The sequence below is a fragment of the Aphelocoma coerulescens genome, chromosome 4A, assembly GCF_041296385.1.
Source record: "Aphelocoma coerulescens isolate FSJ_1873_10779 chromosome 4A, UR_Acoe_1.0, whole genome shotgun sequence".
In the NCBI taxonomy this organism is placed as follows: Eukaryota; Metazoa; Chordata; class Aves; order Passeriformes; family Corvidae; genus Aphelocoma; species Aphelocoma coerulescens.
The window spans coordinates 1,313,031-1,337,755 of NC_091018.1; the positions used below are offsets into that span (position 1 = coordinate 1,313,031).

A 24,725-nucleotide genomic window follows, 5' to 3' on the forward strand; every position below is an offset into this window, starting at 1 on the left:
TGGCATGAACCCTGGTCAACTATATACAATCCTCTTTAATATGGCCTTTGATAGCATTCATTTAGCACTCTAGTGCAAAGCCTTCAAAAGGGCATTGAATGAAATTAAGTTTCCAAAAGAACCGTAATAGTAACAGAAGTCTCTTTCTCTGAATTAATGGCAATCTTAAAATCTCCACTGCTTTGAAGCAGTGCATTAATCCACAATGAAAATGTTTACATAGCATTTAAAACTACAAACAGGATGAGCAAAGAACTTTCCAAGGACAAGGTATATTCAGTTTGATTTTAAGAGTGAAAGGGAAGTAGGAGGGCTCAAATTAGATTGGGGGAATCCTACCCAAAACATATTTGGCCTTTGTCTTCAGCTAACCTATGTACAGCCAGTCCACTCCCCCGATGAAGTGTGTGCTGTGTTTCCCCAGGAAAAGTTCTGCCCTTTATAATACACAGAGATTCTGGATCTAGAAAGGAACGAGCAAAAAGCTTCTGCAGGACAGAGAACAAAAGGCTGCCAAAAGAGACGTGCCCGCTGCCTTGACTGCACGTCCATGAGGACCCTGGTCCCAGCTGGAGAGGGTATTTCTCCTCGAGGTTTCACCTTCCTTTATTCCTCCTCCATGCTCTCTTTTGGGCTGAGCGGAGCTGCAGCACCAGATCTACTCTTACCATCACTGCTGACAGAGCTTCTGCAGTGCTCTGCAGGGTGAGTGCAGGACAAAGGCAGCCTGGAGTGGAGGTGAGCCTCAGGAAGATGAAACAACACCATCTACAAATTCTCTGTCTGAAAGGTGTGCCTTAGGAAGGCTCATCCTCACACAGCACAAAGTATTTCTTACCCTGGTCCAGTCTCTGGCTTTGTTTCTGCAGCAGGTCCAGGCTGGCCTGGTGCTCACTGAGCTGAGCAAGAGGTGAAGCCTCCCCACCCTGCCTGTCCTGCTCCTCACTTTTAAACCTGCCCATCTGCACACACATCTCAGCACCTGCGCTGGGGGACCCTGTTTCTAAAAGTGAATTTAGAATGAGATGAACAGGGATTGTTTTGGGAGCAAAGAGCAAATCTCTATGAAGCCTTAAAACCTGTTCTTAGAAGACTGTGATTGCTCCAGGGTGTATATGCCCACATGTATGTACTTCTGCAGCAAAAAAGTGCAGCAAAAATGATTAAACACGAGAGGAAAAAAGTGATTAGAAAGACTAGCATTGTTTAGTTTACCAAACACAAGGGTAAAAGATGATATAACAGAAGCAGAGAGAAGGGGCTATTTATTCTGTTTTCTCTGAAGCACAAATATGCATGGAAAGGTGAAGGAAAAATGTTGAAAACATTCGTGAAGTGTATAATCAACCCTGCAACTCCTTGCTGCAGGATATTAGGCAAATTTTTCAGAAATATTTCTAAATGTGTTTGATGTGACAAATAATAAGCCCCAGTTCCTGAGGTGAAGGAAAAGCAAAAACAAACCATCTCCCCAAAGTGGAAGGACGCTTAGTCCCTGTCCTTGTGCTAGAGATGGAATTTTTGTCTCCAGAGGGATGGCATTATTTATTTATCAAGCGCATGATATGGAAGCGCTCGTTTCCTTCAAGAAGGAGGTTCTGTAGAAGGCAATTAAAAGGGTCAGCAAATGCAGCTGTATGAAGCCATTGCTTCAGATTTCTCCCAGAATACATGAACTTAGTAATGGTGAAGTGTCTCAGGTTTACTGATTTTGTTCTCGGCTGGTTATTTTCCCCAAAGATTGTCAACAACAGCTCGGTAACAGTCAAGGCTGCGAACGAAAATGGAATTAAACATATCCATGTCCTTGGAAAGTTCTTGTTTCCACACCCTTACATACTCTAAGCAAACATTTTCGCTGTGGATACCACCTATTTTGGGTATAAAAGGGAAACTGCTGTACCTCCACTGTCACTCCAAGTTAGCAGCAGTGGAACTGGAGTTTCAGTGGTGCCCGTACATGGGGCAGTGGTGGGAGCACCCAGGAGGGCGCAGGTCCAAGGCAGCCTGGGCTGTGCTGCTGCCTCTGGGTCGGGGAAGGTGCTGCCATGGACAGAATTAGTACCTGCTTAAAATGTACGTGGAGAACAAACTGTCTTTTTAAAAAAGAATTTTAAATGCTACTTCTGGCTTATGAATAGTTTTCTTGCAACTGTCAGGCCATCTGCTTGGAGAGGGGTCTGTGCAGTCATGAAAGGGATCTTAAAATATACTCTCCTCATAAACATCTTTTGTTTGGAAAATCCACATGCATCACATAATGCAGTAAATGGCAGCACAGGCTGAAGTGAAACATTTTAAAATGCCGAGGATGCAACCCTGGATACAGCCCCCCCTGCCCCCCCGTCCCCCCCATTAATAAGCTTGCTTTAAGTGCACCCTCAGACACATTCTCATACAGCCTCAGATTGGCAGCACCCACCTGCTGGGAAACATGCTAAGAGAACTTCCTTGGGTACATCCAAAATACCAAACTGGCTTGTGGGCAGAAAAGAAACAGGCTCCTGCAAAGCAGCTCTCTGAGAGATTACATCATTCTCACAGCCAGTTTCTGCCTACACTGCACCATCTTCTGTGGGGTGTGTGTGCAAAAAAACCCCAGCATACATTCGTGTGCACACAATCAAAAAGGCCAAATTAGGGCCTTGCTCTAGCATTTCCTCACTTTCACGAGCTTAGGTTTTCAGAACTGCTTGGTATGAATATATACAATACATACATATGCACACAAACATTTATTTGGTTTGCATGCTTAGAATATGAAATTGTGTGTATGAGTATGTGTTATGCTTTCCTTACTTTTTTTTTTCTGTTTATTTTCATTGCTCTTTGGTCATTTATTGTTTACCCGCTTTTTGTAATTCTAATGTAAGTTCAAATACACAAAATGCTAATTTTCTTTTACATAAAAATGTAATAAAACTTTCTGGCTTTCTTTATAAACAAATTTCAGCAGGAAGGTTGATGGGATGCTGTATACCAAGTAAAGAAGAAATACTGTTTAATTATCTTCCATATAAAATCCAATAAAACGTTCTGGCTTTTCTTATTTTTCTGTACTGGGGATTAACATGAGCGTCTTTGTGATGAGAAATCTGCATTCATGGCTCCTCTATTTAGATTTAAATAGGAATTATAGTTCTTGGCAAAAAAGGATCTGTCAAATATCACAGCATTTGTGGCAGGTGGTCACTGCATTGCTTAGTGCAGACACTGCCTGCTTAACCATAGCCTGAAGTAAACATCAAAAGTCAATTATTCTCTTTGTAAATATTTTATTTATATTTTGGAGGCTCACAAACGTCTTTTCAGTGCTTGGCTGAGGCCTTCCTCCACAGATCATAATCCTACTGAACCTGCATTTGGATGGTTGAGAATGTGCTTAGCAATGCAGGGGCACCAGCATAGCTACCAGCATATATTGAGTTTCATAACCCAATTCTCTGCCTGGAAACCTTTAATGACTTGGCTGGGTTGAAGTGGACAGAGCTGAAACTTGTCATGGTTGTTACCCATAGCAGCTGCCAATTAGTACAACAACCATGTATTATTTTGCCTTTCCTCAGTTAAAATGTATTTTGAATATAAATACTGCAAAAGAAAAAAAACCAACCCATGCAGGGTCTAATTCCTTGGATTTAATGCTTTGGGGGTGGGAAAGCAGGAGGTCTGGTTCAATAGCCAGATGAGCATGTGCAGAACAGCCCTGCAGTGGGAACCTGGATGCACACTGAGTAGCAAATATGGAACGAGAGCTGACCTCTGAGGGTCAAATGCCTTGAAGAAATGTCTTGTTGCAGGGTGAACCTACTAAAACAAAGTGACAGTATCTGGCAAGTTATGCATACATGGCAGAATCTCTCCCAAAACCACATGGTGCAGAAAACGTCTGAAGATGCTTCTACACATTTTAGATCCTTATTTGAACTCTGTCTGAACCCTTTGGGCCATTAACTAATCAGATAATCTCATTTAAACAATGTTATAAAAATAATCAAGTACTTCTGCCTACATAAATATACTTTGAATATATTTACCTTAAAGAAATAGGATTTTCTTGGGTATTTACTCCTGACATTTGGGGAACAGAAGGAGCACAAAATGTTAAGGAGGAGCAGAATTCTCTGAGATGGGGCTGTGGGTAATTTTCCCTGTAAGCCTGTTTGGTGGCAAGTTAATTGACTCCTACATTACCCAAGCTGCAATGTACTAAAGCACTGGGTGCTCATTTTCCTGCACTATTTGCCTGGCAAAGGCCATCTGTTCTATCCCATCCATCCACAGGCACAGCCTCTATTGTTGTAACAGGATTCACATACACGTGGATCAAGGCAAGCATGTGCCTCTGTTTTGATCCTTAGAAAATGGATTTTTCGTTTTCTTTGTTTCTTTGTGCTCACCCAGTAATAATACTTGTCATCTGAGAATTCATATTGATCTTGTCATTGCCTTAAAATTGGATGACAATTACTATCTTTGTCAAAATTCGATCTGATGAAATGGCTCCAATTAGGAAGGAAAAAGAAGGAATCCATCACAGCAGGGAACACTGCATTTGGCTTTAGAGTAGGGAAGCTTGTCTTAAAGCAAAACTGAGAAGAAAATGGGAACAAGCATGACAGAGATTAGGATGCCAGCCTCAAAATCCACAGAAATTAGGGATACATGTGAAATGAGCAGCCATTTAATTTTTGCAGTCCATATCTGTCTGCAAATTTGAGTTGAAGCTCCTCTGACAATAAATGCCAGTAACTGTTGTTTTCACTTTCTGAGCTGGTCAGACACACAGTGGCAGTTGGCACCAGGCTTCCTACATTTTCAAATCCAGTTCTGATTACCAGTATAATTATAATACATTATCAGGAGTAGATTTGCTGAAGTTCATAAAATGATAACAGCATAAATTACATCATGTTTCCAGATACTGATCTCACCTTGAAACTAAAGAGGTGGTGAAAGAGTTGAAAACAAAAGAGCAAGTGCACTTCCATTGCTACAGATGTTGGCACTAAAGCAAACAACTTATCCATGCTAATTGCAAATAAAATTGCTCTAATTACAGATTTTTTGTTTATAAAACAGCCCTAAAAATTAGTGTGTGCATTTGTGTGTGTGTAGGGGTGGGGATATCTCTTTCCAAAACAAAGATGTTTGTTTCATATTGAGTTGATGTTTTGTCTGACTGAAAAAGCCCTGCCAGTGCTTTGTTTCTGAGCAAGAATGAAAGGTCAGGTTCACCTGTAATTCTGGGTCTTACCTGTGAGCTGGAAGATGGATGCTGGTGCTCAGCTCTACCTGAAGGACTGGAAGCCTCCACCCACCACTCAGAACGATCTCAGCTTGAGGCCGTTCTTGCACGGATTTCCCTGAATCAGCCCAGTAACTCTTCACAAACAAATGTGGGTTTGGATTTGTACAGGCACGTGAGCTCCTGAACTGGGGACTGCACTGTTCACCTCCCCGGAACATCACATTTCCTCAACTACATGGAAGAGCTCCTCAAGGCGCTGAGAGAACCCAACCAAGCACACCAGGCCTTTAGCAGGTGGTGACTTTCCAGGCTAAAAAAGTGGGATTCGTGTGATGCAGAGATGAGTCACCACACCTCACCCAGCAGCAGGCTCTGCTGAAGGAGGTGGGCGAGCTGGTGCTCTTCTAGCAATCTGGGTAGACAGAATTTCCCTTTCCCCAAATCCTTCTCCCCCCGCCTCTGTTTTCATTAGCTAAACATACTTACTGACTCTGACCTACATTTGAAACAGTTCCAGAATGCAACAGAACTGTGTTTCTGGGGAATTTGATATTTGCTAAAAATTTTAATCCAACCCATTTAAAAATGTTATATGTTAACTGAGCAAACACAGCGATCAGAAAAGTATACAAACCCCAAGCAATTGTCCTGGACTTGTTTACAACACACTGCTATTAATGAGCATCTGGGATGAGTATGGGATCTCGTACTATGGATCTCATGATCTGTACAATAATGGCTGATTTTAATTGACTTTTGCTTCATATAGCAAATCCCAACTGGAGAAGTTCCAGGATGCTGCTAGTGAAGAACTGTGGGCGGGTGCATGTTTTGAAGTGATGGTAAACATTGTGACATATACTGTGTGTGCCACATATTCTCATATGCACATTTTGACTTTTGTTGCCTTGGCTTTCACACAGCATTTCTAACATAGACATTCCTATTTGCCAGTTTGAGTGGAAATCTGTTAATATGTGAACACCGCTCGCCAGCATGCACCACCATGGCTGGACTCTCTCCTCTCCTCTCCTCTCCTCTCCTCTCCTCTCCTCTCCTCTCCTCTCCTCTCCTCTCCTCTCCTCTCCTCTCCTCTCCTCTCCTCTCCTCTCCTCTCCTCTCCTCTCCTCTCCTCTCCTCTCCTCTCCTCTCCTCTCCTCTCCTCTCCTCTCCTCTCTCCTCTCCTCTCCTCTCCTCTCCTCTCCTCTCCCTCTCCCTCTCCCTCTCCCTCTCCCTCTCCCTCTCCCTCTCCCTCTCCCTCTCCCTCTCCCTCTCCCTCTCCCTCTCCCTCTCCCTCTCCTCCTCGCGGCACCGCGGTGTCTGTGCCACAGGAGTGGCAGGCCTGTGCCAGGGAGGAGTGCTGAGAGCTGCCATGAGAAACCACAGCTTTGGGAACGTGGAGCTCAGCTCAGGATGCTCCACTGATTTCCCATGTAAGTCACAGCACCGAGAAGGCCTCGCTCTTTTACTGCTGCGAGTTCTGTTTTCCTTTCAGGAGATGCTGGTAGCTAATGCCAAGTTTGGCCAAGCTGTTTTAGCACTTGGAGTACTGTGGGTATTAAAATACCTCTAAAGGTCTGGGACTGTGAGCCAGATTACCTGTATGATGTATTTTAGTGATTAGCCAACCCTTCTGCTTGAACTGAAATTTGTCTTGAAGCCACATCAGTTCTTTGGGAACCTGAACTCAGCCAAGATTTGCACAGGTTTTTTAATCTGATACATTAAGAAGTCCCTGCTACATATCCCATCCTGCCTGGCTGCAATACCGTGGCCAATATTAGACTAACAATTTGGGTTTAGGCCCTTTCTACAAAAACATTTGCATCACACAGAGCAAAGCTGTAAGGTACTCATAGGCACTGGAGCTATGTGTATCCTCTCCCTGGCAATAAGGTGCCCCAAGCACAGGGAGGGTGCTCTGCTGCTGTCCACACCCCTGCCCATTTCTCCAGAGATGTGACACCACTGCAGCAGCTCCTCCGCTTTAGCCCTGAAATATTTTATTTGAAAAAGGAAGGAAAAATGTAAGATTTTAAAAAAAGAGATACATTTTCCTCACTGCAGCAGAACCACTTCTCACAGAGCCCACCTGGTTGTTAGACAAGACTCCTGCAAGAGAGATTCTCATGTGCGAGGAAACCGGTGTGAAGTAGCTGCTCGAATCTACTCTGCTGCACACAGTGGAATAAATGCTGGTGAATGGGTGCTGCTGCGAAGTAATACTTCCACACAGCCAGTTCTAGAGTTATCCAGCACACTGCCTTGCCAGGAGCCTTCTCTGTATTGCAGGAAGCCATCTGTGATGGCAGCTAACGTGGGAAGGGAGCGGGATTCCCACCGAGGCGCCGTGGGCAGCGCTCCCCTCCAGCACCCGCTGCCAGCAGCAGCAGCAGCAGCAGCAGCACCAGCAGCAGCACCAGCAGCGGCAGCAGCATCTCTCCAGGGTGGGGAAGGCCCTGCCTGCCTGCCCTGCCCCAGAACCGCCCCAAATCAACGCTGTGCCTCTCACCTGCTGTTCCCACGCTGGGTCCATACAATCTCCATGCCTTGCTCCACGGCCTGTGCTTGGCTGGGAGCAGGAGTTGCCACAGTGGTGGTGGGAGGGGTGATGGATCACTAGGAACATGTTATCTAAAGCCCTGTTTTCAGTCTTTTTAACATATCTCCCGGCAGAAAAATGCTGATTGTTTTCATTGATCTCTGCTGCTTCTGGTTTTATTTTTCTTCCTCTATCTTCAAGTCTCTATCTCAGGTCTCTTCCTCTGCCAAACTATTGATTTGCTGCTGAATAATCATGTGTCTGGGAGTTTCCTGTTTTGTCCATCTTTCCATTCTATTGGCCATATGTCTTTTTCTCAGTAGATTTTTCCTTATTGTGCAGTGGCATGTGGCTATCTGCTAATGCCAATATTACTCCCTGAGAATTCTTTTTCCTTGCATCATCAAGGATTTAAGTGGAAAGCCTTCAGCACAGTGCAAATTTCACTCCTGAGAAAATCCATCTTTTGAGGTAGCTGATTTTAATTAAAGAATACTCTCTCTCCCTCTCTCTCTCTCTCTCTCTGGATTATACTTTAATTTCAGTTTCTATCACAACATTAGATACTTCTTAGATAAAATGTATTTTTGTCTCTTTTCATCCGTGATTATCTGTAGTTCTTAGACACTTGAGGTCAGCAGCTGGTCCCCAGTTGATGTAGTTCAGGAATAATTCTATTCAAAGGAATTAATTCAGAACAAAATTGGTTTTAAGTTCAAAATCAGGCAAAATGTTCATAATATTTCACCCTTATTACATATGTGAGAGCAAAACTCTCAGAAATATCAGTAATAGCAATCGTGGTAATAAACAATAATCTCTGAAGTGTGTAACACCTTCCACCTGAGCATTTTAGACATGAATGCTTTAAGCTACTGTCGTATAAAGAAATGCCATTATCCTAATTTTACACAAGGGGAAAAGAGGTGACAGGAAGCTAAGAAAGCAGCTGAAAGTCTCATAGCAAGAACTGAACCTCCACCTCCTGATCTCCTACCACGCTAAGCGCAGAGGGAATCTGTTCCCAAGGGATATCAAACTGAGGTCTTGAGAGTTAATAGTTACGAAAGAATCAACACTCTTCAAGCACAGGTACAGTTTGAGTTTCTGCCTCCATCATTTTGCCAAATTAAGACTGAAATATTATCGACATCGTAACTTAAATTGTTTATGCATGATAAATTTGCACAGTTAAACAATTTCCAGATTTCTCACAGAAATGGATGAATGTAATCCTGGGCAAGGGAGAGCCTTGCTGCAGATTTAAAGCTTTACTGCTGCAAAGGAAGCTGGAGTAAAACCCTGCCACTTCTGAAGCCAACGTCAAAACTTCCTATTATGGCAGAAGCGGGATTTTGGCCAAGGTCCCCACGGCCATGAGGACTCCTCCACACCCAATCAGGGCTTCTGCATGTGGAACAGTAAGATACGGGTGTGCATGTACATATGTGCATGAATGTGTGACAGAATGCAGGCAGATGCATATAAACCCACACAGAAATGATGGGATGAGATGAGTTCAGGCTGGCAAGATGGGGTTGTTCTATTTTCTGTGTGCTGAATGACACGCAGCAAGTTGTTAAGTCATTGCACCAGCCATTACAGAATTTTCCCCCTTCCTTTTGTCTGCTTTTTCCTTGTTTTAATGCTCCCTCCAGCCTATGCACAAGGCAGATATGTATCTCTGCTTAGTCATGCATTTCTGTGCTGAACAGAATTAAAGAAAAAAATATGTATGTAGGATAAATGTAGGAATAAAATGTGCTCTGGCAAAGTGCTTTAAACTGCCTTTCTGCCAGTAAGTCATTAATTTGTGCTTCTTTGTTTTCTCCAAGCTCAGAATAATTCCCATCTGCCTTGACTCACTATCTAGCTCAGAAAGGAAGAGGTCCTTTTTTGAGCATGGGTGAAACAGGAAACTTTATGTATAAATGAAGAATGAAGCTTGGAATTCTGGTGTTTCTACGACTGGGACCTAAAATAACTTGAGGTCCTGCTCTTTTAATTAATTTCATTATGATGAGCCTGCCTCTCCTGTTCTTGTATTTTTTCCCAGCTTTTGTGTTCCTGGTCTGCCTGCAAAACATATGTATTCCCCTTCTTCCTTCCTGCTGAAGCTGAAGATGCAATCACATCTTTGAACCATCTGGTTTTTAATTTATTATTCTCCCCCATTGCATTGATGGGCTCTCTCGTTTTTCTGTCAGGGTAACAAGTTGGCTCCTGTTTATCTAAGATATGTTAACACGCTGTTCCTCTTCTGGGCACTCGCTCGGTCTATTGTATTTCCTGAAATTAAACACCGGGGAGTTTTCAATATTATTTTCTTCATCAGAACAGAGAATACCCCCTACCTTTACAGCCTCTCTTCCTCCTTTTGTTGTTCCAGTGAACATTTTATGACTCTTGCTAAATTTAGGTTAATATCTTATTTTTCTGTCCTCTCCACATCATTCCCAGGATGATTCACTGGAGCCTGCCTCGACACATTCCTGTGTGAGGAACCTGGTGAGGAACCCACTCATGTGAGGCCAGAGAGCCTTCAGGATTCCCCAAAGGAGGCACAGGAATCCTTGCAGAGCTCCTGGTGTGTCCCCACGGGGCAGGACACAAGATTTGGGAAAATCCTTCCATGTGTTGGTTCACTCACCCACAAAATGAGCAGCTTGGAGCAGTGGGGCCCCTCAGTGCCACGGGCAGCTCCTGTCCCTGCCAGGGGCTGGCAGCCCCGAGCTGTGACAGGGAGCTGTGCATGCCCAGCATGGCTGGGAAGTTCCAGGTAATCACAGCTTGGAGAATAATGTGGATTTATATTTGTTACTTTACTTTTCTATGGTACCTCCCCAGAGCCTTCTGAGGCATTCCATTCTTTAATAAGCTGAAAGTGCTCCAAGATTTTTCTAATGGAAATGATATAGGAGCACACAATGTTATTATTAAAACCTCTCCCTTTTTCTCTAGGAACTGCTAAAATACATTTACAGTTTATATCCTTTTTGGTGAGCATTAAAGTTTCTAATTTAAAATAATAAAGCCTGGTTTGCTCACTTTCTTTCCCTTCTATTTCAAAAATATAAAAACCTGACAGTTTTCTAACTATTCTTATTTTGCTGAGTGATTTTTGGATTTCAATAAAAGTAACACTGTGGTTACAACACTTTGTGAGATAAGCAAAGAGATTTTTTTTTACAGCACAATTATGGAAATTTCAAAGAATCTTATAAATATCCTGCTATTTGCATATATGAGATAAGCATATTTTAGTAATGGTTATGACAGGCTAGCAAGGAAAATGTGTGGGACAGCCATACAGCAAATACATGCAAACATGAGGGGGTGTCTGTGCACTTCCCCAGTGAAAGCCATGCTCAGTGGGCGCAGGATCCCCAGGAATACGTGGAGCTCCCCAAGGAAGGGACCACCCCTACCCTGTGACTCAGTTTCCCCGTGCAGGTGCAGGATCAGCGCTATTTCCTTAAGGCCACGGGGCAGGTTGGTCAGCCCAGTGGTGAGGCAGGAGTCGATAGCCCCGCTCTGGGTTGTGCCTGCCCTTAGCAGGGTACAAAGGCCCTGGGGCAGCAGGGCTCGGTGCTGGGGACACGGGACAGCTGTGCTGCCGCTGCCTCCCTCTGCCACAGCCCTCACACCCTGGGGACAGGAGCCTCTCCCAGGCAGGTCACTGCTGCCAGAAGGCCAACACAGCCCCCAGTGCTCCTGAAAAACCAGCTGAGGCTTCAACACACACCCAGCCACATCTCCACTGAAACTCCCTGAGAATGGAGCCAGAGCTGCTTTCTGAACTGAACAGTGCTTTTCTTCTGTTGTTTGCCTTTGTATTTTTAAGTTGGAAATTGCTCCTCTGGTTATGCCTCAGAGCTGCTGGGAAGCTCCTAGAATTAGTGTGGCAATTTTCTCAGTCCTTTGTTGAAAAGGAGGAGTCCACATAAAAAAATGCACTGGCATTCCAGCTGCATAAATAGTGTAAATCACTGTCAAACAAAAAGACAATTTAGCTAAAAGAAACCCCAAACAAACAACCCCCTCCACACACACTTCTGTGTCCCCATTAGAACCACAGGTTTCCATTCTGTAGATCTCCCAGCCATCTGCTTGGCCCTTGAAAGAGTCCTTGAGAAACCGAAAAATGAAAACCACTTACTTTCTGAAAACTAATCTTGGCTTCCCGGTGCCTGGCTTTCAGGGGAGTTCCACTCGAGGCTTGATTTCTGTAAGTGCAGATACTCAGTATGTCCTGAACAATTAGATGCCTTTGAGGATGTTGAAAGCTAGACATAAAAAACCAAATCAATCCAGAGTCTTGTTTGACAACTGACACTACTTCTAATGCAGAAAAAAAAATAAAAAAATCCAACCACTAAATAAAATAGTAATAAAAAACCCCCCAGAAAGCTCAAAACCTACCAAATTGATCCTCAACTCTTTGGGTTTTAAACCATACATTTTTTCTACGCAGTTTTCTTTAGCCTGCCTAGAAAAAGTTACAGAGGTACAGGTTCATCTTTTTTCTTCTCTGCTGAGGCAGACGACCTTTTTCCAGAAGCCAAAGTCCCCTGGCTTGTGCAGCACAGCCAGGGACCCTCAGGGACCCTCCACTGAGGGGTGGTAATGGTTTTCTTCGGGTCCCTGGTGTCTGCAAATCCTTCTTCCTTGCCAAAAATTTGGGCAGAGATGGGCTGAGAGCATTACCCAGACCCTACAGGTTCTCTGAGGCCCATTGACTCTGGGCAGGAAAGGACTTTTGGCACGAGGAGCCTGACTGAAGCAGGAGCGGGGCTGGAGCTGCCCAAACTGCAGGCAGTTCTGCTGTAACTTGTTCCCGAGCTCTCACAGGAGTCTGTCCCTTCTGTAATGGAGACAGGAAGGATTACAGGCAACCGCTGCCTCCCAAGCACCTGATATTCACAAGAAAAATAGAAGAGCAGGGGAAGGGGCAGTTTTGCCTCGTCAGCTAATGATCCTTGACTCTCTTACTTTGTGTTTTTGGTAGCAAACAGAAAGAGGTCACACATGAAACTGTGGAAGTGTGAGGTGTCTTTATTAAATATATCAATGGAGTTTATTAAATGGATCAAGCAGTACGGGGTAGTGTGAGCCAGCGCTGGATGGGCTCGGGGTCACGCCGGCCTCCTGCCTCGGTGTCACCGGCGCTGGATTGATGCTGTGAGCTCGCAGCGTGGGCCTGATTAGAAGGCCGGGTCCCAGTTGGTTTTACCTCTGCCCTCTGCCCAGGCTTTGTTTGCAGCGTGAGCAGGGAGCTTTTCAGCTCATCACCCAGGCCACGTTCAGAGCCGAGGCCGAGCACCGAGGGCTTCCCCGTCCGGCAGGAGCTGCAATCCTGATCCCCTATCGTCCGTTGATTGTTTGGGCTCTGGAAGAGTCTTCCTTTTTGAAGATCTTTTTCTTTTCTTTATTTTTTTTAATCTTCCCCCCCCCACCCCTTTTCTTCTCATTTTCAACTTGCACCAGGAGGGCAGAACAGAAGAGGCTGCTCAAAGACGTTTTTAGCTTGCTTCCTCTCAAGAGATCCTAGCTCGTGGCAGAAGAAACAAGTTCCTCTGAGAGGAAAAAGACCCTCCACCATAAGAAGGCAGTTTTCCCCTTCAGAGCTGCTGGATTGCTTGGGCAGGCTGGGGAGGGCCGAAGACAGAGAAACACAGAGCAGCGCAGGCTGCCATGAGGGGTGAGGGAGGATGTGGTGTGATCCGGAGGAATGCAGGAGGGAGGAAGGGATTTAGCATGATGGTGATGGCTGTGTGATTAGAGGTGACAGGAACAATAGTGCATGGCTGTGTCTACACTGCTTGTTAGACACACGCCGGCCTCTCAGGAAAGGGGGAACGCAATACTTTTAAATTAAAGTGGATGGGACTGTGCAATGGAAGGAAGAGAAAAGGAAATAAAACATAAGGACTTTCAAGCTGTGGGATGAGCCAGTGTTTTTCTTCCAGCCGCAGCAAAGCATGACTGGCTCTGGGAAAGTGAGGCTGATGCAGCTTTAAGCCATCCTTGTACATATCCAGTTGTGGATGACCGGGGAACTCAGACACATTGGGGATGCCGGCCAGAGAGCTCCACCTCCAGCCCAAGCTACTGCCCAGTACCTGCTGCATCAAGGCCTGCAAACTGCTTTTACCCCACTGACCATCAGCCCTGCCCACAGGAGGTGCTTTGCTCTGACAGAGAGGGTGCAACCCAGTGAGAAGATGTGGGTATCTCAGGGAACACCCCTGACAGCTCTAGTGTGAAACACAGGCAACACCACACTGCATGCAGACTGTGCACTCATCGTGGGCAGAACAGAAAGACCCCAACACCACCCAGCCCTGTTCCCAGCTTCAGCAACACTGATGCACAACACAGCTGGAAGAGCTATTCTTACCCACCACAGCAGATCCCTGTTTCTGTGCTGATCCAGCTCTGGTGATGGTTAACACTCACTCCTTTCCATCATCTGAAAAGTAAAGGCATCTTTTCTTATGGCTTAGTATTTTTCTGCTTTCCAAAGCTTTGGCTGTGATTGATGAAGGTGCCTGACATTGTCAGAACTCACTTGAACTAATAAACAATGGAAATGCCTTTATTTGTGCTAGTGCCAGATCCATCCCACTCACAGCCCAAGGTGTGCTCTTTCCTGGGAGCCCATGATATACTACCTGAGCCCCTACTCGCCATTCTTCATGTTGATTATTTACCATTTTCTACCTTTTATCTATTCTATGAACATTTTGCCCTAATTGCTCAGCTATTTGTTGATTATCCTGCTGCAGTCGTTTGTCAGATCCTGTTATTCATTAATCTGTGAGACCCTTTGGTTGCTATTCATCTGATAAGGAAGTTTTTACCACCAGTCCTCTCAGAATCATATCTCACTTCATGTCAAGGTCTTAAAAGGAATAGAATCATGGCTGACTGCAGTTGTTTGTGGAGTCATTTAGATGGGAACACCACATCCTAGTTTTTGCCATTCACCTGTACTAAATTCCTTAAAGCTTCCTTTAGAAGCTAAATTCTTCATATTGTGAGGTTTGTGGGCATTCTGCTCTGTGCAGTTGCTGCTTTGTAACTAGATAGGGGAAAAACTTGTTCAGCAAAATTAAATCCTTCCTCCTGGTTTGCTCAGTCCAGGGGGAAGCACAGCTGACAATGCCTAAGGGATTGCTGCCACTTGTTCTGAGCGAGGTGAGTCCTGCCCCGCTGCTCTTGATCCTCTCTGCATGCACTGGAGCACATCCTGTGCCAGCCTCACTCTACACCAGCCCGACCCACCTGTAAAGCAGATTTCTGGCTTATGCGGATGTACTTTGACAGAGGCAATTAAACCTGCACGGGCCACTGCACATCAGGAGGCTGCAGTATCTGACTCCTCTTCAGCAGCCTCCACCACTGGAGCACAGAGCTGCTCGTGCCTCGTGTCCCGTTCCGGTCTCACTCTCCCAGTCACGGCAGGGGCTGCGCTGCCACCCAGAGCTCGATAGGCACCATCCTGTGCTCTACTGAACACCTGGAATTTCAAGGAAGCATGACTAGGGTGTTGTGCCACTGGCCTTCCTCCAACATAATAATCCAATTTTTCTGATTTCCAGAGTAAATATACTCATTCCTTTTGACAAGGAGTTGCAGTGTCAGTAAGATTGGAGATGCACAGACAATAGCCTGGAACACGGTATCTTTCTTTTTGTGCCAAATTGGCACTTTTTTTCCTGCCTGACAGAGGCAAACCATGCATGAGGAGGCTTCCTGGGTCCAGACAGCCCAGCACTGCAGCTTGGGCTAGGCTGGCTTCAGCTTGACTGAGCTGCCTGCTTGCCTGCACCTTGCTCTCATTGCCTGGTTTTCTCTAAAAGCTTAGCTGGAGGATGACTCACTTCAGTGAACATCAGAATAAAATCCTGCATACAATTAAATGTGCCGTTCAGTGCTCTTAGCTAGGCAGAGCAGTGGGGCTGGGCAGCTTTGGAATTAATTCCACACTCTGTTTATCAGGAGCCTGGCCTTCAATACCTCGCATTGCTCCTAAATATTTTACCTCTTGTTGCACTAATTGAACCTTTTGTCTGTTGACTTTCAATCCTTCCTCCTGGATTGCAGCCAAATCTTCCAGTCTGCTGACACTCTTGTTCCCCAGAATCTACCCAATTCAGGTGTGAGCCACATCTGATGTCACACACCTCCTGGACCTGCAGGCTAATTTCTCCCACATTTAGGTGATGTGTATGTGACAGATCACAGGAGCTTGTGAAATCCTTGAGGAACTCAACTGAATTTTTTTTTTTCCCCTCCTGAACTGTAAACACCAAACTTTTACTGATGTTTCTCTGCTAAAGGGCTGAAGAAAAATGCATTTGCTAGATCTATGGCCAAAAACCACTTAGCTCCTTGTACTACCGCAGCCGTAATTTCTGGCATTTTAACAAGAAGAGGTGATGTTTGCAGAGTTACAGCATTTAATGCTCTGAAATCCACAGTCAGATGCATCTTTCTATTTCCCTTTAATACCAGCCACACAGGGGAATTACACACACTGGGTCATTGCACTGGCACTCCTTGATCCACCAGCCTTTCTGGGCTCGCTTGGGTACTTACATTGCTTCTGCAGTCTTGGATCAAGCCCTGCTATTAAAGCAAAGGCATTAATCTTCCCATACTCCAACTTATCTCAAGCTTATACTTGCAGAAAGGTAACTGACCCTCATCCCAAGCTGTTCTGACTATTTCAGGAGCCTTTACAGGAAAACATCATTTTGTAGGTAAGGTAATTATGAGTCTTTCTATTTCTGTATTATCCTTGCACAGTTAAATCTAAACTAACCTATTTTGTTTAAGGAACAGGCTGCTAAAAAGCCCATTTTTTATCCTGCACGTGATGCTGAATACAAAAACCCTCAGGCACGCTCTCCAGTAGGCAGTCTGCACTGGGGTGTGTGTGGGGGCAGAGCTGAGACACTCCCTACACCACGGGAGGCCCCTGTACACTTGTGGCTGTTGGGGCACCTTACGGGCACCCTCACTCTTGCAAAATAGTAATTTCAATAGTCACTGAGGCACCACAATCTAATAACAGCTTGGGCTCCCAGTAGCTTGTTTTTCATTGCTGTTGTACAGTTCTGCCAATTTATGCATTAAGACACTAATGGGTTTTATATTCCATCCAGCCAGATCTTCTCCCAGGCTCTAGTTCCCTCCAAACCCTATTTCATGTCTACTTCAAATGCCATTTCCAGGATTTATCCAGTCCAGACAGGATACCCTCTGCCTTCCTGCAGGCAGAGAGCCACAAACTGTAGGACAGTCAAGGGCCCTCTCCTCCTCCATAGCTTTGGGTCTGTTTGTCCTTTAGACCCTGAGCAGTGAATTATTGCTGGTACGAATTGTTTTGCCTAAGAACTTCTAAGTTCCTTTTCTTTCCATAGAATCCTTCCAGTCCTCCTGGAACATCCTTCCACCCCTGCCTCTAATTTATATTAGCAGCATTCCCAGGTCCTATAGTCATGACTAACATCCAGCAGCACAGTTGCAAATCCCAGTTCATTATCCCCCAGCAACAGTGCAGCAGATACACCAGAAGCCATTTTCTAGGAATGCAGTCCTTCATCTGTTTTTCTTTTTTTTTTTTTTTTTTTGGTGGCTTTTTCCAGCTTAGGCTCCAAACCAGATCCCCAACACTCACCACAACCACCATAGGCTGGCCTCTCTCCCCACTTCTGGAGCTCAGTGTCAGGCAGAGCACAGAGAGTGTGCAGTCAGCCAGCTTTACCTCCAGCTTTTAGCAGAACTGGTCTAACTGGGATGCTCACCTAAAGCCACAATCTGCTCAACACAAATATCCCTATTTGAAGTCCCCATTCCATGGTGAAAGCTCAGCCTTCAGAGGTAACCAGCTCCAGTTAACTGACTCTCTCAGTGATGTCTCTGTCCCACCGGTCCCTGTCTCCTGAACTAACAGCATTCTTCATCATGGAGGATCCTCCTTGCCTGTATCCTTATCATGCAAAGGAGCATGGGGGTCCAGGGTGTGTTCTGGGTGAAACAGGACCATTCCAAACATCTCCAGCCCAGTCACCAGGATCACTGCTCCTCCTCCTGTTTGTACTGCAGTCAATACATCCAGTCCAGCTGACAACCTCTGTTTATTTTTCTTACTTGCTTTCTCACTGGAGTCTCAGAATTCAAGTGTTCTTGTCCACTCACTCTATGTGGCAATGATTTGATTTCTGTTCCTGCCCACTCAGCCTCTCACAGCCTCGCTCTCCTGGACCTGACTGCTGGGTTACCACCAATCTGCCACTGGTGAAATGCACCCTGGTGATGCATTCAGACACCCCCTTTCTCGCCAGCGCAGAGCAGAATAAAAATGGCTTGGCTAATATCTCTTTTACTAAAGGAAACTGGAGAAGCTGACAAGTGCTAGTGCTGCCTTTGCACCAGGCAATTTTGGGGCATTTACATGAGCATTAAGGTACTCAAATGCCATAGTCAAGACCAAGACTGCCAGTGGTGAGTCCTGTTCAGATCCCTGGATGGTAGGTGGCATCTTCTGGCTACTGAGGAGGATTGTTCATGCTCTATTACAGCCTTGGGTTTTTCCTCATATTGCCTGGTTTCAAAGGCAAACACTCCTGGTCTGCCAGTCCAAACCCTTTTTTCTAGGGCTAACTTTGTGAATAGAAGAATGTTATGACACTAAGTGCCACTAAATGATCATTCTGTGAAACAGGTCCCAGTTCCCAACAGTTTTCCAACCTACTCGCTTCAGATCTACCCAGTCACTTCGAGCTGGCAAGAGACTGATTGTGTGACTAAACACACAGAGTGCTGCAACCAACATCACTCTCTGTGCCACGACCTTTCTCACGAATGATGTCCTCACCTTAACCCTTCCTTGCCCATCCAGGCTGCACAGCTCCTTCACAGTCATGCTGTTGACCATGTGAAGCACACAGAAAATAGATCTTCCTGCCCTTCCCTGGCACAGCCCAGGGATCACACTGCCCATCCCTGCCTGTCTGCCAGGGGCTGGCAGCTGAACTATCACACAGAGGAGCATCTGCCTGTGAGGGTTTTCCCTCCCCGTGGAGTTACCTTGCAGTTTGGGGGTCCCTGATGGCACCGCTCCCTCTGCAAGCCGGCATGGGGGAGTGTGATCTCCCGCGCTACACTGTGGCAGCGACGCCTTATGTACAGTGAAGGACTCTGTGATTTGTGGTGCTATAAAGGCTGAAAACCTCCATCATTGCCTTTTATATATAATTGAAAACACAATAATTGACTGCAGTGTCAACTGAAGAAGGCAGCAGCCCCTTGGAAGCACACACAGGCGTCCGCGCGCGCTGCCGCCCGCCGCCAGCCAGCCGCTGCTGCATGACTTGTCTTAATAGAAGGCTTAAAATAAATCAGAATTATTTCCAGATTAGAGGGGAAAAAAAATCCTGTGAAGATGCTTCAGTCAAGCACAACGAACACAAAGAGAGCAGTCTCTTTGCCAGTCAGCACAGCATTTGCTTTCCTCTGGTCCTTTGCTCTCCTGATCTCCTCCTGTTCCCACAAACTGGCTTCATCTTTTCTCTGCCTGAGACAGGTGAACACACAACATTGTAAAGCTGCTGCATCCACACCGGTGTGTCTGTGAGCAAGTTATGAGTCTCCCAGACTTTCCCTTTTAATTTTGTTGACAGAGGTCTCAGCCAAACTCACCAAATCAATGTGGTTCCCTTCTGAACTCAGTTTCAGCAATGGAGAATACCCACTCACAGCCACAGTATCCAAGATGCTAAACTCTGCTCCTCCTGGCATTGCCTGTCCGAGTCCTAACCCTACAGAGCCCTTCAGCCATGCCCATGCCACATGGCAGAGTTCACAGCAGGGCTCAGGAGTACCTGGGAGTGCTGTTTGCATCTGTGCCAGCTCAAGGGTCCCAAAGGCCTGCATCCCAGGGAGCTGCTGCCCCACCTCTGTCTGATGCTCTGAATGCTGCTGCCATGCCAGAGCAGTGGGAAAAGGTTTCCCTTCTCCAGTGGTGGGGAACCCACTGCAGGCAATTCACTGATTTCAGTGCTGAAGCACGTGGGGATCTTGCACAACTTCCGTGGAGCTTCTGCTGGAGGACAAAGCCTGGAAGATCTGCTGTGTGGCATAGCACAGGAGGAACAGGGCTTTGAGGGAGATGGGAAGGGGGAGGGAAGCAGGACGAGGCCTGAAAGAAAAGCAAAACCCCCTCCCAGAATGCCACCAACACCCTCCAATTCAGTTGTTTACATTGGGAGAATATTTCAGTTTTGACTGCTCAAGTGTGTTGTTTTGTTTACCTCAGGGACTTTTAGGGAAAATTATGGAAACAGGCCAGTTTACCTCACTCTCCTTTTTAGACAGTTTCACTTTCAGCTTCCTCTGCACAAACAACATGCTACAATTTGGGGGCTGCAAAGGCTGCAGGGAAATATTGATTTCCTCACAATAACACTAAAATAGTTCGACCCAACATTTTCTGAAGGCTTTTACAGAACATACATTTTGAGGGACAAGTTTGGCTTGACAGACTTCTTTTAAAGAGCCCTACCTTTCTTGCGGCCACCTTAAAACCACTATTTACTACTTTATATTACAGATAGAGAGTTGTGGATGCTAGACATTTCTCAGGTAAATCCCTCTAAAGTTACAGATTATCTGGCTACGTGAAAACCTGTGTTGTAATGCAAGAAAAATTCCAATTATTCAGCTAATTAAAAAAGACTTAATTATAATATAGAATAATTAATTTCTTTTGATACTTACAACTCAGACACTCCCTTGTATTCCTCAGGGGCCCAGAAGTCTTAGCGAATGCAACAATGGGAATTGCTTCTCAGAACAGCCAGCTTTCTCTGAGGCTTTTCTCTGCTTGGCACTAGTTCTGTATATGAGAGTAGGGACTGATGGCCAATATTATAGCTGGAGATCCCCGAGCCATCAGATCTCAAATGCAGAAGGTCAGATGCCACCTCTACTATCAAAAGTGTTCCAAAAAAAGACACCAAAGTACCCTGAACTACGATACTCCTCCTGCACTCCTGCACTGTGTGAAGTGCAGCTCATCTCATCTCGCCATCACAGCCCCAGCCCAGCCCCCTGTGGAGTACCACTGGACTAGGAACTCCAGAGCCAGTCTCTCTTCAAACTCCTCCATCCCACGGTTTCATCACAGACTCCCACTCTCCTCCTGCCCTGTGAAACTGCTCTGTGTCCTCCTGACACTCCGGGGGCAGAGCTGCTCCTCCACCATCACTGGAGCTTTAGAGTGCAGGGCCCTGGGGGTCACAGCTAAACCCCGCAGAGAGGAGTGGCTCAGATGGACACGAAGGCCAGGAGATGCCAAGATACAAAAGAGGCTGATGCCTGCACTCAAAACCATCACAGTGACCTCTTCCTCATTTTATGCTGTTTGCCTCAACTACAGAGCCCTCCCTAATCAGTTTAATTGGAGGAAACAGATCTCAGCTTCTGTCCTCCCATCTCATTTAGTCCAAGGAGCTGGTGGTGACTGCTGCTTCCAGCAGCTCCCCTTAGCCAGGAAAGAGTCCATGAAGGATGTGGACTCTGTTTGCATGCTGGTCCCCACACGTGGAGCGACAATTGAGGGGGAAGCAGACACCCTAAACACAGCTGCCAAATACTGAATATGCTCATGTTACAGACCTGGAGAGGAAAGTGTGGGAAGAGGCAGTGCAGGGCCTCTGGGTCTGCCAGGACAGGAGGTGTTTCTCCGGACATTTGCATTTTTCCAAAGTTAGCTAAGAGAAAGGACTTGGTGTGGGGAAGGCCTGCAAATGATTGCTGTGAGATCAATATCACCTGACAGACTGCTCCAGCATTCAATACACCTTCATTCAATACACCTGATGTGTTCTCCCTTTCCAGGTCCAAGCACCAGTGGAAAGCAGCCACTGGGAAGCGTGGTGTGCCCAGGGAGGGCCTGCTGACCTGCAGCCAGCACATCCCAAAGATTCATGCCATGCTGACTCTGTTCTCCCAGAAAGCATTTGAGAGGAGAGACTTCTGAGGGCCTTGGGGGCTCTCAGGTACAGCATCTTAGCCTGGGATCTGTGACAGCCCAGCAGCACCTCTACCTCTGTGTATCTCTTAGCACATCACATAATGGGATCTTTCCCCATCCCTTCACCCTCTTGGACATTTCTGGAGATGAAGGCAGGACAATAACGCATCACACAGCCAGGCACACTGATGGACACTCAGTGGAGCAGACAGTTAGTGCTACTCATAAAGAAGGACGTGTTTGCCCCATTTCTGCTCCTGGTGGAGCACTAAATCCCAGTGAAAGCAATTGTGCCATCGTATTTCTCGCTCAAGGCTCTAAATCTCCTCTCCACCCCTCCATGTGGCACAGATAAGAGCTGCATTTACATCCCTTCGGTCACACCCTGCTGCACAGGAAGGTAAAGCCACTTTGTGCAGGTTTGTTAGCAATGCAAGACCCTTTCCCACAAAGGTAAATTTCTTTCTGCCATCTTTGATGGCAAAATAGGAAAAGGAAAATTCAATTATATTTCAATCCCTAATAAAATTCACTTATCTTTCATCTTTTTCTATTTTTAAATTATACCTGCATTTGCTACTTTTACGGGATCTTCTCCCTCTTATTATTCAGTAAAACGTGTGTGCATCCTCACTCATCTCCTCCTCTGTGAAGAATTAGAAAGAATTAATAAGCTGGGATATTTGAATAAAATCCTTTTTATTTCATGGCCTGATTTTACTTCCATAAACTCTGCATTTATAGCAGCCTCATAAATTACCAACGTATACAGAAAATAAATACTCCTTGTCTCTCCTACTAAGCCTGCAGACTTAGCAAACAGATCTCTCAAAATCACAGGAAAAGGAAAGGATATTTTCTTTTCAACTCATTCAACTGGAAATACAATTTTGAGAAAAGCAAAGCAGTGTTTCCCTTTCGCTGTTTCCATTTCATTTGGGCTGATAAATGCCTCTGGGACACAGCATTTCTGGTTTCACCTCTTCTCAGCTGTCTGTCTTTCTCTGTTTCCTTCTCTTTCTCTCTCCCTCACCCCTGCTTTTGCAACTGGCCTGAAAAACAAGAGGCACCTGGCATCTGCAGAGTGGTGGCTGTCACTGTTGGTACGTGACCTTCTGTCCACGGCAGGGCTGGTTTCCTTCAGAGCAGCACTGGGCAGGCTGGGAAGGGGCTGAGCTCTTCACTGCTGACACGAAGCAAAGGATGTTCCAGAAGGTGTCAAAGTCCCACGGTTCAGTGGGCACCAGATGTGAATGACGAGACTTTATTGCAAATAGTCCCATCCAATAAAAGCATGCTAAGACTTCGAAAGAGAAGAAAGCCACTGTGAATTCATGTCCTTCTTTGTGCTTCTGCTGGCAGCAAGGCACTGAATTAGTGTGAAAATTGAGCAAAAATTAATCTTTGCCTCATAATCCATTATTTAAAAGGGAACACTCACTCACTATAATTTTCAAGTCACTGCTACAGCAAAGTCATTCTGAAATCTGTAAGTTTGCCATAGGGGAAAAATAGCAACGTAAGACTAGGTCTTGAGATTTGCCAGAGTGCCAGACTCTTAATCTGCTTACTGCATTTACCATTTGCAATTTTGCGTTGTAGCTAGAGCCTCCCCAAGGTCACCCCAAACATCTCAGAGCTCTTAACCATCTGTCTCTGATTCCTAAAAACTGACGTGGAGATGGAAGGACCAAGGGACTCATTAGGGTCACTCTTTTAGCACTAATAAAGAGCCCCTGGATGGCTGCACTGGGCAGAGCCCTGGCAAGCCAGAGCAGCAAACCACAACCCCTTGGCCCTTACAGCTAAGGCCACACCACACCTGTGTCCCCAGAGTGTCTGGCAGCACTCACCTGTGCAGGAAATGCCAGGCAAGCTGGGATCCCACACTCCAGCTCACCAGCCCTCGCCTCTGTCGGCCCCAGACCCCGCTGCAGGCAGAGGTGTGGGATCAGACCCTCTCCACACTGTCCATGGCTGGGGGCAGCGTGTCAAGGGCTCAGCCGGGGCTACCTTCGGCACGGCTGCCCCTTGCACACCCAGCCCTCGGTCTGGGCCGAGCTCAGCGTGAGCAGAGCTGTGCGAGAGACCAACTCCAGGGCTGCATTTCACTGGTCACACCACTGCCTGCTGCTCTCCAGCTTCCCCTGGGATTTTGGGGAGCATTAAGGTCGAGAGGATAAATCAAACAGTCTTGTGGCTACAGGAACCAGCTCCAGGTCTCTGGGAAGGCTTGAACCAGGCCACTGAAACACTCTGTATCTCCTCCTCCTCCTGAAGCATGGCAGTAACACGCTCCTTGCTCGTGTGTGTAGATTGTGATGCTGTTTGGGCTCCTGTGAGTTGTTTTGCAGCCTGGGATGCCAGGCTCTGTTGGAACCCATAAGATTTAATGTAATATAACAGCCCTGCTAACAACGAAATACATGTGTTACTGAGCATGCCACATGCACACAAATCCAGCTCCTGCTACCACACAAAAAAGGACTAGCAGGGAAATTTGTATTTTGTTCCTCCTTTTAGGAAAACGCAAAGGAAACAAACAATAACGGCAGACTATAAAACAGCAATAAAAAGAATGGAGATTAGACTGCAGCATGCAGCCACTTAGAAAGACATAAATAGCAAAATATGCCTACAATTGTTTCAATTGGGTCTGAAAAACAAATGTGAGACAAAAATCCTGCCCCCCTCCCCAAAAGCCACAGGCTGCCTAAAGAGAGATTTTATGGAAAGAAAAGACTGATGAATACTTTGAGAATGTGTTAACTTTTGAACAGCTTGAATATTCAAATTGGAATAAAAATATTCCTTCAATTAAAAATTATTAAAATTAGCTCAAAGTATTTTTTTGGTGTGTTCACTGCAAGAATTTAATAGGATCT

At 45.8% G+C, this 24,725-nt stretch overlaps 1 long non-coding RNA gene across 1 annotated transcript in view; it reads right to left on the reverse strand.

Moving 5' to 3' along the window:
* LOC138110298 (uncharacterized) overlaps positions 1 to 24,725 on the reverse strand; it is a 315,688-nt gene that overhangs the window by 4,517 nt on the left and 286,446 nt on the right. Inside the window, exon 3 of the long non-coding RNA XR_011150860.1 lies at positions 11,953 to 12,079. This is a non-coding gene — a long non-coding RNA (uncharacterized lncRNA). The remainder of the gene's footprint in view (positions 1 to 11,952; positions 12,080 to 24,725) is intronic.